The sequence below is a fragment of the Diadema antillarum genome, unplaced genomic scaffold (assembly GCF_040938485.1).
Source record: "Diadema antillarum isolate AM-2024a unplaced genomic scaffold, OU_Dant_1.0 seq00001083_RagTag, whole genome shotgun sequence".
In the NCBI taxonomy this organism is placed as follows: Eukaryota; Metazoa; Echinodermata; class Echinoidea; order Diadematoida; family Diadematidae; genus Diadema; species Diadema antillarum.
In genome coordinates this window covers 249,181-265,666 of record NW_027271903.1, presented here as the reverse complement: position 1 = coordinate 265,666, position 16,486 = coordinate 249,181, and the positions used below count along the sequence as shown (strand labels likewise).

Genomic DNA, 16,486 nt, shown 5'->3' with positions numbered 1-16,486 from the left:
CGATAGTACGGTACTATCTGGCCCTGCAAAATAGCAGGGGTTAGCACCGCAATTGCGGTGCTAGCACCGCAATTGCGGTGCCAAGCAAGTGAGTGTAAACAGAACGAAAAAATAATCCTGGGCTAAGCGACGGAGACGAAGTCCGACCTTCACTGACCAATCAGAAACGAGGTAATCAAGTGCTGCCGGTGCGTGCGTGTACACGTGTACAGTACACAGCGTAATTATGAATATTCATGTGGTTTGGAAAGTCCGGGACTAAGAAATACGAGTGTAAAAAGGACAGTTTTCTCCTTAGCCCCGGACAAGAGATAGTACGGGACTAATTGGCGAGTGTAAAAAGCTGAAAAAATTGGTACGGGACTAACGATAGTCCTGGGTCAGAGAAAGTCCGGGGTTAAGAAACGCAAGTGTAAAAAGCCCTAAAGAAGATTTATATCAAGGAAAAAAAATTGATTTCTCTGACTGAAGTGATACAAGGCAACACATTGTTACAATTTTTGACTATTTGTCTAATTTTGCTTGATGTTTGCTAATCTTTTGTTTATGTGTGACCGTGCACCTCAAAACGAACATAAAGTCGCACACACTGATTTTGCGTGAGGACTGAAAATAAGTGAAATGGGTCAACCTAGCCGAACTTGACTTTTTCATATTTTCTGAAAGAGCGGGTCTTCTTTTACATTATGCTAAAATTTGCTGTCATAAAACGGGCAGGAAAGTGTGTCTTTTTAGCAGTTTATCTCGAACATTTTTGGTGAAATAGTGTGATTAGGTGTGTCTTTAGAATCCCTTTTTCATTTCTGAAAAACCTTGTCCACACTCTTCACTTTCAATTCTAAAAACTTTTGAAAGTATAGTGCTACTGCTTTGAAAGTACTTTTGAAAGTATAGTGCTACTGCTTTGAAAGTTGGCATTAATTATGGACAGAATGTGTTAATGAGGTATGCTTAATTTCAGTTTAATCTGATAATCCCTTCATTGTTGTTACTCTGGTGGTTTACTTCCTGTTTTTTGTCCCATTCATTCCACAGCCAGCACGGTTTGGTAAAGATTAAGCGCTTGAATAGACACTGTACTTCAGAGCCTCTTTTCTCAGTTCACACTTTTCCTGAGTTTGTGCTATCTTTCCAATATTTAGATAGGTTAGGAGAGTCCATTTGATTTGAGTTATACATCATTTTAAAGCTTAAAGTCTGCTCTTTCAGAATATGGTCTTAACTAAAAATTCATGTCTGGCGACTTTTTTGTTTGTTTTGAGGTGCAGGGTCACATATATCACCTAATCTATTCAGAAGCACATTGATGTAAATTTTGCTGAGTGCAAATTTTGGCCAGCTCCCAACCCATGGTAGTCTCTATCGCTGTATGTGTCATAGGCAGATCTCGATTGGTTTGTTTTGTGTTTGATAAAGAGATTGAGATAGAGATAGAGGGAGAGACAAGAGTTCTGACATAATGAATGAACAAATGAATCCCAAATAACTGCATAAGTTTTGGTATGTGAAGATTATTTCCTTGTTTCTACCAAGACCATGACCAGTCCTTACGTCCAGCAAGATGGTGAAGATAGGGCCTGACCAGTGACTGACCTTTCCCCTTGACCCTCAAGTCCCATTTTCTGCCCACTAAGCCCTCTGCATGGAGGAAGTGCATGCCGGCCAAATCTTCCAGTGAGGAATTATGGGTCAGCATGCTCTTGTTTTTTGCCAAATTGTGTCATTTGGCAGTTGTTTGTCGTCTCTTCCTTCTTTGTCACGTTTGCTCATTGCTTTGTCAGTTTTTCTAGAACTCATTGAATAGTGTCTATTGAAATCTACTGAGAGCGAAGGTAGGAGGAGGGCTAATCAACAGGACATTTATTTTTAATCATCTTGTGTTACAACCTTGACACACTTTTCTGTATAAGCAGTGGATCACAATGGCTTTTTTCACACACCACCAATCCATGGGCAGCCAAACGTAATAGGATCACATTGTTTCAGGACTGCCTCGCAGGCGACACCTATTCACAGCTATTTATCAAGTGCCACTGATTTGCCTTTATGAGGGGGTTGTCATTTTCCACAGTCAACCGAGCAGAGACCTAGCAGTGTTACTATTTTTGTGGTATTTGTTCTAATTTCACAAGTGAGCCCTGTCTCCAGTACTGTCATAACAGCTTTCATCCATTTAGTGGTAGAAGTTTATCAGAAATTGGGGGAGAGGGGGGAGAGAATGGGGAGAAGAAAGATAGAAAGTAAAGAAGTGTGACGTGTCATTGTCAGTCTGTCCGTGGGAAAGATAAAAGATGGCATGGGAAACGAAACCTTGATCTTTGATGGCCTGTTGGTGACCTTAATGTCCTTATGTGCAGTAATGAGTAGCTCACTGACAGTGATTCCTGCTTTGTCTAATTGAATTCAGTTTACAGCCAGAGGAGCTCTGCTGTGCCCCTCACCCTGTACCCAGACAAACTTCAGCCTCTAGGCTGCTTCTTCAGACCTCAAATAAAGAAAGCAACTTTTGTTGGCAGCAAGGAAGTAGCAAGTTAATAAAGCTGCCGGAAAGTTGTGAAAGGTTACACTTCACTTTTTTTTTTCCTTTCAGTTTCAACGAATGTAAGATCAACTTCACAGTAAGAGGAATCTTTGTGTGAGATTTCTTTGGAATAGATGTTGTCCGCAAGTCATGATTTTGTATGGGAAAAAAAAAATGTATGACTCGCTGTCAAAGTTCCATGGAGTTGACTGTTGGCAGTAGATAGTTGATCTTTACAATTAGTAACTGTGATGTTTGTAACTAGATTGTCAAGTTATATGAAAACCCACAGGTGCTCCAAGAATATTGTCACAGCTAAGTTGAGGTCTGTGTGATACAGACTAATCTTTGATTTTCCCCCCTTGGATGGGCCCCAAGAGTTAGCAGTCAAAAAAATATATCACTGGGCAGCTCAGAATGAGAAACTGGCCGAAGTTGACAAGATCTGTTTGCTGTGCGTTTGTAGTGAATGAAATCACTGCTGGAAGAAGTTTTCGTGCAAAGAAGCGAATCAAAACTAAGTGTAACAGTTATTTGCATAAAAAAAGAAAATCTTGCTGCAAAATTCACAGCAAAGTCTTATGATGTGTGTTTAGACAATATGAACAGTTAATTGTAAGTTTGAGTAAACAACTGGGAGTGTTCTACATTTAGATTGATGATGATGATTGTAAGGAAAAATTTACAGATAAGCAGATGTTTTTCTTTGGTAATGAAAATGAGTGAATTCCGTATGCTTAATTTATTTTACATTTGTAGAAGGCAAATGAGCTGGCTCGGTCTCAAGGGAGAGAATGATATCCCCCCCCCTTCCATCGCAGCAGTAGACACAGCGAGCAGAGAGGGAGAGAAGCCAGTAAGGCAGGCGCTGTCACCCTGCACACTTATGAGAGCGAGTGTGCGCCATGTTTGCAAGACTCTGGAGTGAGAATCTTGGGGAGAAGCCGCTTAGCAGGTCCTCCAGAGCGTAGGAGCAGGATTCATCTTAGGACCAGACTAGGGTGTGGATTAGAGATCTATGCTCGGAATGGGAGCACTTAATCTGATGGCTGTAGACAGCTGAACAGAAGAGTTCTTGTGTCATTTTCTCCTCTCCCTTCCTCCCTCGCACTCTGTTAGTCCTCCTCCTAAAACTCAATATAGTCGTAAATAACAGCCTTGTCAGTTAGGGCATTCCAGAGTGGAGAAATATCCCGCGCTTGGAAAATAATTGGCATATCTGAGTAATGAACTTGATGAGGCCAATGTACCTGCCCCCGGTCCAATTATTTCAGTGGACATTCTAATGATGCAGGCTGATTGCTCGAGCCTACTCTGGTGCAATGTGAATGTGACTGAAGTGCCAGGTTGGCAACCATTCATCGTCACAGGTTTGTTCTCTCCTAGGCGTTTCAGGGACTATGATGTGTATTTTTTTATTTTAGATAATGCTGCCTTAGGATTCCGTAATGGGCGCGTTTACAGGGATGTAAAATCAGGACTAAATGAGGAGAGAAATGATAATCAAGGATTGCTTCCTTGATGGCAGCAGAGGTGGCGGTTATGAAGATATCCAACAGGGTTTAGGAGTTTATTAACTTTACTCTGACAATTAACCAGAATTAGCACGACCATGTTGCTAGCATCACCCTCCGATGACATCCCGCTCCTCTTCTCTCCCCCCTGAACCAGCAGGGATGCCCCGTTACCATGGCCCCCAGCCTAATTAGCCCCTGACCCCTTCTACCTCTGTCACTGCCAAGACCGAGCTGGTCTAATCACCGCCATATGGGCCTCACTTCATCGGAGAAACCAAGAGAAAAGCGAGGAAAGAAGAGAGGGGGAACAAGTTGTAAGCTAATCAACCTCGTCTTTGGGCTGGCTTGCAGGGGTCAGGTGAGGTCACACCACTCCATTATTTATACAATCCAGAGAGGAATTTAGCGAGGTAGCGGCAGGGTTGATTGGATAGCACTGCTTTTTCCTTGTCAGATAACGCATAAACAATCCACACACGACATCATATATTCCCATACATTCAACGCCATGCTCTTGTTTCGGGCGGTCTTTCTCAATATCTCTTCCTCCCCCACCCCCCCCCCCCCCCATCCCCCCTTTCCCTCCCTCAATCCATGTCATAACTACCTTTTTATGGGAGGAAAAAGTTTTTCTGAGACAAACAAAAAAGTTAATCACTTTGTGCCCCTGGCCCTGTAATCTGCGGGTTCTTTCACAGGCAGCATAGAGTTACACATATTTCTGTCTGGTTTAATTTATCACGGCTATGTTTGCATAGAAATCGGGGCTGAATGGCTAAATGGCTGGTTTGTGAAAGAGGTGCAGCAGCGTCCCCCTAATGCTTTCTACCAGTGTTTCCACACAAGCCCTCGTCTCAAGATAATGATATGAGTAATCGTACAAAAAAGAAGCCATTACAGAATGGCAAAGACTGCGCCAGACCCTAATGACTTGGGACCAAGAAGCGTTTGTCTACTTCTGCGGGATGGCACTTGTCCATATAGTCATCAAGTCTGTTTGAAGGTGATCAAGACCCCCTTTATCACAGCCCATTTTATTTGTGTTCCCCATTGTGATGCGATGGTGCTGTTCTGTATTTCACCCTGTAAAAGGGATGGCTGAAGTATACTAGTAGCTTTTGAGGATGTGATTGAAAAATGAGCTTGCAAATGCCTGAAGGAAATGCCTGAAGCAAAAATGTATTTCGTTTCTGGCTTTGTAGAGATTGTGATGCAATGATAAAGAATTGAATGTCTATAATTTCATGAAATTAGCTGAATTATACAGGCTGCTTTAATTGTCCATACATCTAGAAATGCCTTTCTGTGACTGAAGGAGTGACATAGAACCTCGTGTGGAATCGTATTAGCCTAGCTGTTAAGCGGTTCAGGATGGGCTGATTTTGCTATACATCACATTTCCCATAGAAACTTGGTGGAGTATACTGTAAAACGAGGAATGTTCACGTGCATTTTAATTCCGCGAATTTCGCGAGTGCCAAAATTCGCGAAATTAAAATGCACACGAAAGTTCTTGCCTACACAATATGCATTGGATGCCAGTGGCAATTCGCAAAAAATTTCATGTTGCTAGAAAGCCCGTCGGCTCCAATTTGCGGAATACATGTATCAGTACTTGTCCTCAGCGGGTTAAAAGAAGCTAATTCTGGGATCAAGAAATCTGTGTGAGTATGCATCTCTGTGGTATAAAGCCACAATTAGCACTCATTAGGGTTACTGCTACCACTTCTACCACCACTACCACCACTACTACCAGAAAGAGAGAGAAGAGAGAGAGGGGGGGGGGGGGGGAGGAGTGCCTAGCATGGGAAGATGCACCCATTAGGAGGGAGAAACAGAGGCCAAGATGAAACCACTGTCTGCTCCTGGGGTAATTGATTGTGCTGGAGTTGCAAATCAGCCAACTAGCGGATTTCTCTGCCTGCCAAGGTCACCTACGGGTCACAATTTATTTAGTTTCGCAAAAAGAAAAATCCTTCAGAAATTGAGGAATGAGAGAGCAGGAGAGCAGACAAAGGATTTTCTGCCAGAGATGATGGCTGGCATACAGTAATCTGCTTCCGTGGCAACCCCTCCCCCCTTTGCTTCCAAGACGGGCGGGTCACCTGTGCAAGACAATCTCTCAGACATGTAGGTCTAGCTAGCAGGGCGCTACGGGGAATAACCGAGCAAAATGATTTCCCTCTCTTTTGCAAGTAAGTTTTCTCCAAAGACATTTCCTTTTATCTCATTACCTGGTCCATTGCCTGCAGTTTGAAGCAGATGTTATGAATATACTATCGACAATTAGAAAATATCCTGAATACTGATACAACAATGTTGCAAATCTTTGACAAGATGTGGATGTGGATCCAAGTGAAATAGGAGAAAGCTATTTTCTTTCCTGTTGCTTGTGTTCTTTCATTCTGGTCATGATATGGTTGATGAAATTGTATTCTTCTCATTTTCTTCAAGAGTGTACAAGAGATGTTGTGACGGGTAAGAAGTGAAAGATGGGGCAAGCTCGTCAGTAATTAAAAGCAGCTGGTTGTTGCCAGTTCCATGATGCCATCAGTGTTCTTAATCAGCATCCCGTGGGAGTGTAATCTGAGCGATGGAATGTCCGTGTAATATCCATTTTGGTCCCGCATGTCATCTTTTATATGTGTCAGGAGCTGGGGAGATAAAAGGTAGAAGAAGGGCAACCACTCTCCCATCAGCGGTGGAAATAATACCCAGAAGTCGCCGGCATTAGGGTGCTTCATGGGCCATGAAAGCCAAGGAACTGAGGAAACCATTGTTTGAGATGGTGTGTGTTTGGGGGGGGGGAGCACATCAGCAGAAATTAGCACTTGGGTACGTCTATCTGCCTGCTCTGACTTTAACATAGCTTGTTGATCTTCTACCACCATTACTTCATCTCATGTTGGTATCCACTTGACTTGGCACCATCGCAGTTTGACGCTTTCTTTCAGTTTTCTGTTTTCCTCATCGTAACTCTGGTAGAGTTCAGTTTTGTGAGTCTGTCGCTAGTTTATTGATCACGGGATTGATTTAGAAAATGAGAACCATTGTTATAGCATTTATTTTCAGAATAAAACATACCATGTTATCATTCAGATAATTTCTTGTGCACTTTATTTGTAATCAGACCTGACATACAAGTATTGCTGTTCAACACATCATAATCTAGGGGACACCTCCATGGTGGTTTTTGACAAGTTATCAGGAAATGAAAGTTATGAAAAACTGCAAAAATGAATCATATCCTTGAAAAGAAAGAAAAAGTAAGGGAATGAAACTGGTATATTTTGCACTGGAAAGGTGAATTCAGGGGTGATAATTCTTGTCGCTTATTCCATGCAGAGATCTGCTGTTTGTGTCAGTAATACTGATGACATTGACAAATGTGGCTTCTTTGCTCTTCTTTCATAGGTTCCTCCCCCATCTTATGGACCCACCCACTTACTGACAAAGGACCTCTCTGACTTCATCTACTATTGTATTCTCATCCTGGAGGTACAGCAGACCAAAGGTAAATACAAATGTCGCTTTCAATTGGTGTTTTTAGGCAAAGCAATATCATCTTATGCTGACTGCTGCTTATGATCACAATGATGATACTGATGGTAATGGTAGTGATGATGATGATGATAATGAAAATAGCGATCATATTAATTGATGTTGAGAATGATGAAGATGATGTTGATGATGAGAATAATGATGCTGATGTTGTTGATAGATGATGCTGATGATGATAGCAGTGAAGATAATGATGTTAATGATGATATAGACAATGATGGTGCTGATGATAATGGCAATGATGACGATGGCCCAGATGTGACCACTCTGTTTTTGCGGAACCTTCTAGAAGCCATGAGATAGCATGTCTGCTTCCTCCGTCAAGCATCTGATGGCTTGGAGGAAGTGAAGACGGTAGATGGGTGGGATTAGATGAGACACATTATGTGTCTGAGATATGTGGATTATCAAACATCTGTCTTTCACAGCGACCAGCAGCCAGGAGCACAACATGAAGAGAATCAGGGGTCGCATGAAATTGAGTTTGATTGCCTGGTTTGTCATCATCTCGCTACGTACCTGACAATCTAGGGGCACAGGCTAGGGGGTACAGGTGGATTGGCTTCAAGCACCTCCGGATGGAAGAGGAGGGGTAATGAGGGTATCCCTCTGGAGAAGGGGGTAAATTACATCCCCCTCGAGGGGTGCAGCTCTTGGCTCTGTTGTTGGGAGTGCATCCTTCCCATAAGTTAGGGCTGAAGTGTGTCTTGATAGTTCAAGGTTCAGCCAGGTCCTCACTAGAATCAGACAGGCAGAGGAGCAGACACAGACGCACAGCCAACGCTTCTTGTACGAGACAGTGACTCAGTCAGTGGACCCCAGCCAAAATTAACATGAATCAAATCATCAGAACCCAGTGGAAAGAAAATGGAGTGAATGTATAAGTTCGCACACAAGTTGATTGTCTGGTGTTAGTCAACTTTAAGGTCTTGAATAGACTTATTTTATGTGCAGTGAAGGGATTACCTGCTCGTTTGGACTCCAAAGTATTTTGTATACAAACTATGTGATGACTGTCAAGTTTAGCATTTGATTTAAAATTAACTTTTGAGAGAGATTCCAGGTTTTACCACAGATTAGGAGATGTCAGTTGTCATTTGCCATTGTAGAGGTGAACAAAAGTGTAAAAACATGACACTGATTGGGGAAATCCCAAATCTGGGCACCTTGTTGATAGAAAGGAACCTTTATGTATGCATTGATTTTGTTGAAAACAGACGTAGTGTTTCGGAAAAACTTCTGTAACCTGAAACTTTTTGCCATCTGTTTGGTAAATTCCTGATTTTGAGGAGATAATTCTCATATGTGCCATCAGTATATGACACCCTAAAACAGCCCCCTTTTCCAAGATGAATCATAGATTTTGCTCATAATTTGTCATAATCGCACCCAAAAATGTGTGCACTTCTTAAAGGTAGTCATAGTGGTTTGGACGTGCTAATCGTACAGCGGAGGAGTTGGCAAATATTACATGCCTGGAGGGAAGGCCAAGTTGTCCCTGTGGTCAGAATCCTTTTCTCCATCTCCCTCACTTTCTGGAAGAGAGAGTTGATTTCATCCGCCATACTGGTGGGCCATCTTGCCTGGGAGTATGCTCTTTGTAACATGACCCCTAAAACCTTTCAGATTAATTGATGGATCTCGCAATCCGGGCACCATTCAAAACGCGTTCCTCCGCTATGTGCTGATACTCCCCTTCATTGCCCCTTTCCTAGCACCCCGGCGCTAACGATCCCCTTGTTTTGTGCTGTCGAGATATTGAAATATTATCCTCATACACCCTCCCACATACGAGGGAAGGCACAAACGTGTATAGGCATACACACTGCCCAGTGTCTGAATAATCACTAAAATGCAGAATGTAGGTCGCTGCTTCATAGTGTGATGATGGGCTAATTACTATTCTCTCTACTGGTCATGTAAGGACAGGAAGATGTATGCAGGGAGTGAGGTACACAGGAAATGAGGAACTGCATAATGTGTGGATACACATCAAGTATTTGATGTGAGTAGTTACAGTACCAGCCACTGTATTATGTCTACTGTAAGAGGGGCATGCAAACCTATATTATTCACATGCTAAGGAGCAGAGCACAACTTTACTACAGCGAAGCCATTTGTGTGGGGTTTTGTCGGAAATGTCAAAAATCTTACATTTCTCCTTCCTGATTTTACTGCAGATTTGTCCTTGATATTTTGTCATTTAACATCCCCCATGAACAAAGAAGTTGGCGCAATCAAGAGCAGTTGAGCATCATAATTTTTTTTTTTTTTCCCGGAACTCAAAAGGGATGATATCCAAGGAAGCAGTATGTCAGCAATGTGAATAGATGTTTTTGATCCTCATAAAATGTTTTAGAAATGTTTATACCTCACCTGGTTTATTTCAACCTATTTACAGGGAATAGTCTTTGATATACATTTCTTCTTATTTTTCATCAAAACTTAAATTCTACAATTTCTTGCAACAATATCGACCATTCCCCCTCCCCCAGAAAAAAAAACAACAAACAACACACACAAGATGTAAAGCCACAGTACCTTGCAAAAGCTTGAAGGTCATTTTAGAATATATTTTCTTTTTTCGTTTTTCTTATTTGCATATCAGGCTTACAAGACTGAAGTTTTTTGTGTATGTTGAAGGATATGAAATTGTTACTCAAGACCAGTTATCATCACTAGTTGGAGATAGACTTCCGAGGAAGAGACACATCTTGACAATGGCATCTGGGCTTCTGTAATGTTGACATGATCTCGAGGTGGTGAATTACATTCACTGCATTTGACTGATTTCTGTCGGGTCTTCCAGTTGAAATTTTCTGCTGGAGAATTATGTGTGAAGGAGAGAGACATTGCCTGCTTTGGTGTGGCGACTTATTCCTGCGAATCAGAGAGCTGTTTAATGAGCCCCGGCAGAGACCGGCAGAAAGGAGGCGAGGGTGAGATGCTGAAGGATGGACAGAGATGTGATGACAGGTTCAAAGGAGGAGGAAGAAGAAACAAGAAAAGAGAGAAAGAGATGAATACCTGGAGATTGAGTTTATCTGTGCGTTTTTTGCAAGCTATGGTACAGTCTGCCTGAACTTCCCATTTGCATAACATCATGCGCTGCAATTATAGAAACATTTCAGCTTCAGTTTGTTGGGCCATTATCTCTCTCCCTCTTTTATTCTATTCTTGCCAAATGTAATAAACATTAGCAGAACATTCGGGCTGTCATCATCGCTAATTAGACGGAACTCGTTAGCAGACACAGGCTGCTGCTAATCGCCAAGATGCGATGCTGGATCGTGGATGAATCCTTTCCCCCCTCCATTCCAAAGACAGGGTAAATGAGCCTAGGGAATTAAACTGTCTAATATGATTAGCGCAATCACACATTACCGAGGCAGCGTGTGTCGTGCATGTAAGTTCCCCATCCCCCCCCCCCCTTCCACTTCCAAGCTGGAGAAAACTGCACAGGATTTAGCTCATTTGAAATTCTGTGTTGAATTAAATGCAATTAGATAAGCCAAACATGGCTGGCACATTAATATCTTAATCTTGCCAAATGCTGCTGCAAATTAGATTAGTTCCTTCAGTCATTAATGATGCATTCATGTCCTGTGTTTTAAGCAGCGTCAGTTGAGTCTTGTTAACCAAACAGGAGATGAGGTGTATGGGGTAAAGAGACTTGCATTGCCGGCAAGTACATGAAATTCACACTAGAATAGATGACTTGCCACTGACTAAATCCACCAGCTAATCATTGAAATGTGTTCAGAATATCATTAGACCTATGCAAAAATGCATAAGATACTTAAATGAACATTATCACTTTTGCAATTAAAAATGCAAAGAAGTTCCTGCCATTGATTGTTAATCGTATTTCCCAGCCACCCAGCGCACATGCATAAGGCGAAGGCAATGTTGTATGTGGGCATATTTATTCAAGAAGTATGGAAGGAAATGGGATGAGAAATATGTCAGTGGAGTGCCGTAATGATTGATTATATCATTTTCCCTCCGTCTCAGCGATAGAGAGATAGATAGAGAGAGAGAAAAAATAGAGAGTTGGTTGAGAATGTGATAGAGATTCTGTCATGGACACAGACAAATGATGTGTGACACACAACAGATTTCATACGACACTCTCCTCTATACAACAATCCCGTAGCTTCGTGCATTCCATTTCTAGCCCAACATACACCTGGATTTCCGCCTTTATGTGTATGCATGGCTCTAAAAGCATGGCGAATACCCTGGTCCATATATTTTGTCAAATGCTTTCTGTTTTCTCATTTCCTTACCTTTCTTCTCTGGGTTTTTTTCTTTTCTCTTCCTGGATAAAGTCTGATTAGGCGGCGGCTGCCCAGTTCAAATTCATAAGTTAATTATGCAGATGATGCCGCTCTGTTTATGTGAGGTAGTTAATCAACTAAAGTGGTGTTAGGGAGATGTGCGAGTGACAAGCGTGAAATTAATCGCTGATTGTGTTCCACATGGCCCTCGTGGGGAGGGGGGGGGGACCATTACTGGGATGGGGTCAAAGAAAGCTCACAAAATATTGTTATCTATACACTCTCTGAAAAACAATGACGACAAAATACAAATGACACATAATTAAAAACAAAGTGGGACTGTCATTTTACTTTTTTACTTCTTAGGTCTTTAAACTGTTGCAAAATTTATCAATGTCCATTTTACGATTTTATGTATGCATACCATTACATACACTATGTAGCTTATAAAGAATTTTGTAGGTTTAAGCAGCACTATTTGGCATTGAGTTGTCTTTTGTTGATAAAGAACTGTGAAACATTCTGATTGTTAGTGAGGCTGGAGTTTTGTTTATTCATAAAAAGTTGTGTGGTTTTTTTTTAAGACTTATCATACATGGTATGTATTGTATGATATAAAATGTGTAAATAGGTGGAGTACTCTGTGTTTGAAAAATAGAGAAAAATTGTATGATTTACTCAGCAAAGAAAAAAGGTAAGTTTGATAAAACCTTCAAGGACACTGGAATGTGATATCAATACTTCCCATAGCAACTGCAAGTAAGATGACATGTATAATTCTTTATGAATTAATGGTCTTTATTCAATATTAAAAAGAAAAGACAGAAATGAAGATGGTTGGGGTTTCAAGTACTAAGCACATTTTTGCTGGAGAAAAAAAAAAGAAAAAAATAAAGGCCGTGGGAACCATGTTCGAATTCCAGTTTACCACAGGGCGGGTTGCCATGCGAGATTTGTTGATCAGCTTTTAAAGTCTGTGTGTCAAAAAGAGATGATGACGGTAGGATCTGTTCAACAGCTGAAGACGGACAAACTGATAAAACGAGGGGGGTATTATGGACGATGTTTTGTAGAGGTTCTGGGCAATAAAGAGAAAGAGGCAATGTGTATCATCAACTGGCCTCAAGAAATGCGGAGGCATGTTATGAGTGCTCATCTTTTGACTGAAATCTTAGGGTTTTATTCATTAATGTGAAGAAGGTACACCCATTGGAGATGGGGTGAAACTGATGTATTGATTTCAATTTCATTGCTGATTGGCTTTTTTCTTGCACAAAGCAGATCTCCTTTTTCTGTGTAGGAGCTATGCATCAGTTGAAGACACGTGAACTGACTGAAAGAACTGTTTGTGCTTTTGTTACTTTTTGTCACAGGGTTTTGTCTGTTGCTTTTATTCCCATAGATGAGATATTACAAAGAATTTAATGTTCATATTCAGATGTCAGTGTCATGATTGTAAATCTCATAATGAGATTATTCCACTATTGATTGTAGTTGATGACATTTTATAAAAATTATGTGTTGGTGTCATCTTGTGTACCTCATTATGATTATTGATTAGATAATATCTTCTAAAAAATTTACTCTGATTCCAGGAAAGCACAGAATTACAAATATTTATATGATTATGTAACATAGCTTAAAAATATTCTAAAACCTCCCTCTCAGCCAGTGTCCAGTTTGAAACTCATTGCAATTGAAACAACACCAGAAATGTCTGGACAGATTGGACAGTTGTTGAGAGGCAGTGGAAATTATGAGGATGAGTGGAGAAAGAAACTGAAAAAAAATTACATGAGTTGATGAGGATTTAGCATTGCCTATAGCACACTGGAGTGAGCTCTCTGCTCTGAATTCTAGAGGGAAATTCATCTGTTCCAGTGGCAAAGTCATCCAATTCTGACACATGGAAACCCTACCAGAGAGGGAAGGGACAAGGGGTGTTGGGATAGGGGGGGGGGGGGGGGGATAGAGGGGGAAAGACTGATGAATGGGTGCTAGAAGTTCTTGTTGCTTGGTAGAACCACTCAGACGGCATGTTGAAGGTACACCAGGGGGGGGGGGGGGGGGGGGGTTTCAGATAGAGCAAGAGGTGTCATCTCATTACAATTAGTTGCATTGTATCTGAATTCTCAATATTCATATTTGTCATTTTCACCACATTTTCCTCTCTATCTTCTCCACTAATATGCTGTGAGTTTAATCATTCTTTCTTTCTTTTCCTCAGATTTTTTCCTTTCTCCCAGAAGACAATATACTTCTGCCAATTATGCCTGATGGGGTAATTTTCCCTTCTCTCCCTCTCTGTCTGTCTGTGCTACTATTTCATCTGAAACAAACTCTGGTGTAATAGAGTGTTTGATTTTTTTTTCTTTGATAGAAGCTGTGCTTGGGGATTAAGAGAGGGAAATGGAAGTTGTGAATTATTGATTAGTCCAGAAGTGATTCTTATTACCAGCTTGGTGTCAGCTCTGTGTAAAGTTGATGATTTGCACCATTTGTGAGTGTGCAACTCCTTCTCCAAGGCCAGGAATGTGTTATAACTACATGCAATGATAGAAAAAAAAAATGGAAAAAGAGGGCTCATCTTTTGGCTGTGATTATTATTAAAGGTCCTGTTTACCTTTGGGAGCAGTGATTTGAAAAAATGTTCGAGATATCACTTTTGATACATATGTGTAGGTCAGTCGTATCACAAAATATCCTACCATATAAAATATTTGCAATAAAGCCTAAAATATAAGGAGATATCACTATTTTTCTTATTAAATCATAACTGTAGACGGTTTAGTCTAGAAACATTTTTAGTATATCTATTGTTCACGTTTTTCATTTAACAGTACTTAATATTGATTATACTGATTCAAATTTTTACATTGGTTGTTTCTATCCCTAACCCCCATTTAAGAACTATTTTGAAGCACTAATGCTGGGTTTTTGTTTCATCTGCAAATGGTAAATTATACCTTTAAAGTAGATATCGTTCACTAAATATATCCACACTTATTAGGGCTGATTAACAGAAGAGAATTTTGGCAAAATTTCATTTAGGACTGAAGTAACCAATCATCTGGTATCCATGTTACTCTGGTTCAAGAAAATTTGCCAGGAACATTTTAATAAGTCAAAGGTGACCGTGCACCTCAAAATGAACATAAAGTCGCACACACTGATTTTGCCTGAGGACTGAAAATAAGTGAAATGGGTCAACCTAGCTGAACTTGACTTTTTCATATTTTCTGAAAGCGCGGGTCTTCTTTTACGTTATGCTAAAATTTGGTATCATAAAACGGGCAGGAAAATGTGTTTTTTTAGCAGTTTATCTCGAACATTTTTGGTAGAATAGTGTGATTAAGTGTGTCTTTAGAATCCCTTTTTCATTTCTGAAAAACCTTGTCCACACTCTTCACTTTCAACTCTAATAACTTTTGAAAGGATAGTGCTACTGCTTTGAAAGTAGGCATTAATTATGGACAGAATGTGTTAATGAGGCATGCTTAATTTCAGTTTAATCTGATAATACCTTCATTATTGTTACTCTGGTGGTTTACTTCCTGTTTTTTGTTCCATTCATCGCACAGCCAGCACGGTTTGGTAAAGATTAAGCGCTTGAATAGACACTGTACCTCAGAGCCTCTTCTCTCAGTTCACACTTTTCCTGAGTTTGTGCTTTCTTTCCAATATTTAGATAGGTTAGGAGAGTCCATTTGATTTGAGTTATACATCATTTTAAAGCTTAAAGTCTGCTCTTTCAGAATATGGTCTCAACTAAAAATTCATGTCTGGCGACTTTTGTTTGTTTTGAGGTGCAGGGTCACAAAGAGAATATAATCTCTTCTCATGTACACATTTGTTGTAGTTTTAGCTGCTCTGCAAACAATGATCGACATAAAAAGAAACACTCCTGTTTTATTTATTAAGGGGTTATAGAGACCAATGTTTTAAGGTTGCAGCTAATGAGAAAATCTGCCAGCCTCTGCTTACCTTGCTTCTTTAGTCAAATATTGACATGAGATTACCAAGAATAATTACATTCCCAGAAACAATAGTTTTTATACCGGTTAGAACCATTTGAATGGTTAGGTTAAGGCTGCATAGAAAGTTTCACATAGAATTGAGTCTTTAAATATAAATAGTTTATATTTGTGTTTGATCTGAAATTTACACATTCTCAGCTGGATGACTCTAACATGAAATTCAACAAAATATTTAAGTAGGTATGGATGAAAGCAATATATATTTAGAAAAACAAATGATTTGAATATAGCCTCTACAGTGCATCTGGAGATATTCTCAAATGATGGGAATAATGAAGCAAAATATATTTTCATTTCTTTTTATGCCTGTATTTGGAGGGCAAGGAGTCGCTTGTAAATAAGTTGTGTGTATTGAGTTGTTGTAAAGAGCATGTAGCATCAATTTCTAGATACCCAGATTTTTGTTCTACAATCATGGACACGTAAGAATGCACCTTGCCTTTCTTGGTATTATGAGATCACGTATCTGTAATGACAAAATGTCTCACACAATAAAACTACTCATCCATTATCTAGAGGCAAAAACTTCATGTGTTCGTCAGCAGATATGGGTTAAAGTGAGTGATGCTG

At 40.3% G+C, this 16,486-nt stretch overlaps 1 protein-coding gene across 6 annotated transcripts in view; it reads left to right on the top strand.

The window, feature by feature from the left end:
- Positions 1–16,486, top strand: part of LOC139743465 (zinc finger homeobox protein 3-like) — a 242,178-nt gene that overhangs the window by 188,202 nt on the left and 37,490 nt on the right. For 5 of the 6 annotated variants that reach the window (XM_071653946.1, XM_071653945.1, XM_071653948.1 and 2 more), the window contains one exon: positions 7,453–7,552. The gene's annotated coding sequence lies outside the window, so the exon portion shown is untranslated. Of the gene's footprint in view, positions 1–7,452; positions 8,060–16,486 lie in introns of those variants that run through there. The other variant, XR_011711761.1, reaches the window with a different exon arrangement.